Source organism: Coturnix japonica, chromosome 28, assembly GCF_001577835.2.
Source record: "Coturnix japonica isolate 7356 chromosome 28, Coturnix japonica 2.1, whole genome shotgun sequence".
In the NCBI taxonomy this organism is placed as follows: domain Eukaryota; kingdom Metazoa; phylum Chordata; class Aves; order Galliformes; family Phasianidae; genus Coturnix; species Coturnix japonica.
Window position 1 is genome coordinate 3,522,397 of NC_029543.1, and position 3,018 is coordinate 3,525,414.

The 3,018-nt window shown below is 46.4% G+C and overlaps 1 long non-coding RNA gene across 1 annotated transcript; it reads right to left on the reverse strand.

The window, feature by feature from the left end:
• Nucleotides 1–281: 281 nt before the first annotated feature.
• LOC107325671 lies at nucleotides 282–2,814 on the reverse strand. The gene is made up of 3 exons (XR_001559737.2): nucleotides 1,507–2,814; nucleotides 526–674; nucleotides 282–399 (listed from the first exon to the last, which is right to left on the reverse strand). It is a non-coding gene; the product is annotated as an uncharacterized LOC107325671 (long non-coding RNA).
• Between the last annotated feature and the right edge of the window lie 204 nt (nucleotides 2,815–3,018).

Below are 3,018 nucleotides of genomic sequence, written 5' to 3' on the forward strand. Positions count from 1 at the left end.
TATTAAAAGTAAATTATCTGAGCCAAGTGGCACTGCTGAAGCGTAAGGGCTGGGGAGAGGGAAGCAACACCCTACTGGGTGCCTCCAGATGCAAGCAGCTTAGCTCAGGCAGTTTAATCTGCCCCTTTCTGCCCATGTTGGGATTAATTTGGGAGCAGTGCTGGTGCTGACAGCGGTGGACACAATTCCCATCCAGTCCTGATGAAAAGTGCCTCTTAGGCTGCAGCGTGGGGCCGTCTTTGGGCTCTTGATATGAAGATGGAGAGAGGAGAGGGAGGTGCCCACGTGATGTCAGCTCTGCTCTCCCTGATGAAACTGCTGCTGGAGAGGCTGTGAACTGATGGCTCCACTTGTCTCACGTTTCCATGGTATTTCCATCACACCTGTTTCCAAGGGCATCTAATAAATTGAAGCAAATTGGGATGAGGGATTATCAGGCATTAAATGACGCTACTCAGCCAAGCCTCTGCTCTGCTCATTGTGATGCATTTCTATTTTCTCCCAGGGACTGACTGCGATACAAACCAGGGCAGGGTGAGGAGGTGGCTGCTGGCGTGTCTGTGCCTGTGTCACGCGGCTGGGGCTGCTCCAGGTCCTGGCTTGTCTCTCACTTAAGGTCAGGTCCTGTTTCTGTTGAAGCAATTTCATATCTCTCAGTGGGAGCTGGATCAAGCCTTCAAGGAATGAGACACTGCTTTAGTTCGTACAAGTGAGTTCAACCTTTCAAAAGTCCCCTTTGAACCCTCCTATTCTGTTCAGGAATTGCTCTGAGTGTATCTATTGACTTTCCATGGAAAGCGAACATATCTACGTATAAACCCCAGTGCTGAGTGCTCCGTAAAAGTGACACCGACACTTCTAGAGATGCTGAAGAAAAAAGGAAAGTTCTGCTTCTCTGTAAAACTGAACTAAAATTGGATTTGATGAGTACTGTGAAATGTTTATAGACTTTTATTTTTGCCTACTTTGGCCAAAACAGCATTTCTTTTCCCCCCACAAAGGCCAGGGGCTGAATTTTAACATGGAAGAGGGGAAACATCCCTTCGAAAAGTATTCGTGCTGGAAATCATTGTGAATTTGTAAGCTTACAAATGCATCTAAATAAGCAATAGCAGAATTTTGGCAGCATGTGCAAAAAGGAAAAAATAAATAAAGAAGGGAGAGGGAAAAAAAAGCCACAAACTCCAGAGGATTTATGGCTTGTTTCGGGTACAAACAGAATCTCAGGTTTGCTGAGTATTTCTGAGCTTTAAGGTTAGAATGGAGCAGAACCTGTGTGGTCCTGTGGAAACTAAATCCAGGTCCCACCCACCCCCAAACCTTTTTCTTCCTGGGAAGCTTCCAGCTGCTGCAGCCACACTCTGCTGTGATCACAGCACGCGGATCCTCCTGGAGATGCTGCAGATCTCCAGGTGGTGACATCAGTTCCTCCCTTGGGTGAAAAGGTGAGTCTGCACACAAGGGGAAAACTAATGGTGTGGGGTTATTTGGGTCAGGGGGTATTACCTGCCCTGCAGGGGGAGGTCAGCTTGCCAAGCCTCACGTGGACGATGTAGAGCTGAGCAGAGAAAGCTGTCCTGCTTCAGAGCTGCTGCCTGGAGGGATCCTAGGGCACCTTGCGCTGCTCTGAAAGGGCTGCAGGAAAAGGCCAAGTCTTTCTTAAAGCCGCTCCCGTCTTCTGTTCTTGCTGCTTGTTGCCTCCTGTGGCTCATATCGCCACAAGAGCTCATTGCTTATCAGCAGTGTGTGCCTTCAGTGCTGCAAACCATCGATCTGCCCTCCTCATCCCCAGAGCGAGAACGTCTCCAGCAATCAGAGAATGCCTCAAAATGGGAACTGGGGCTTTATTTGCTTTGTGTCTCTCAGCTCCATGTTTTCTAGGTTTTCTGTGACAGAGAGAGTATAGAAATATTCCTCTCGCTTTTAATGAAAGCTGAGATAATCTGTGTCACAGGAGAATGAGCACTGCAAAAAGTGTCCAAAGGATGTAAGGAGGTACCACCTAACACACTGCAGCCATGAGCAACCAGTTGTCTAACTCACAACAACTGATTATTACATTATTACATTATACGTTATGACACAACATTCTTAAATATTCACTAACCAAAAATGGATATTTCTGTGTATAAGCTCCACAAATGATCCCCGCTTCCCTCTGAAATCTCCTTCTTCCCATTGAGTCTGCTGTTTCTCTTCCATTTGACTCTCTCAGTCTTCTTTCTCTGTCTGTTCTCAGCCCCTGTTGGCTTTGCTCTCTTCATCCTATGCCATTTGTGGCTGGATCTGGAAGACTTTCACAGGACATTTGACTCATCCATCATTTAGATAATCAGAAGGAAAAAATCCCAAGTTTCCATCCACAAACGTCCATAAAAAGCACCAAAAACAAAAACAAAACCCACCTTGAACTTCCTTTCCTGCTTTTCTTTTTGTTACATTTGAGAATCTGACTTGACAGTCTTTGCTCTGGCAAGAGTCCCACTGAAGTTATTAAGGGCAAGAGCTTGTCAGGATTAAGAGGAGAGATTTTGAAATATCTGTGAGTGATAGCAGTATCCCCAGATCTATTAGGCCGGATAAGTATTTGCAAAGGACATTAACCCTGGTGCCTTGAGCTGGATGCTTGCTGCCCCAGGGAAAAAGGAGATGACGTTCCCAAATGGGACACTGCTCTATACCTGCCCGTAATATGGTTTTCTATCTCTTCTTTTGCAGAGCTGAACTCAGACCATTTCCTCTTACAGTTTCCATCTGACCATTAGAAACAGCTGTTAGAAATGAATGGGCAATAAGGAGCCTAAATTGGAGAGTGGATCAGGAAGGGAGAAATCAGGATGGAACCAGCAGAAAAAGCTTTTCTTACTCCTTTCTTTGGGCTGCATTGTGGAGGGGCGCAGGGCAGGGAGGGGGCTGTCCCCTCCTGCTCTGCCCTCTGAGAAATGGAGAAATGGTTTTAAGCTACAAGAGGGGAGATTTAGTGTGCACAGTAGGAGGACATCCTTTACTAAGAGCACG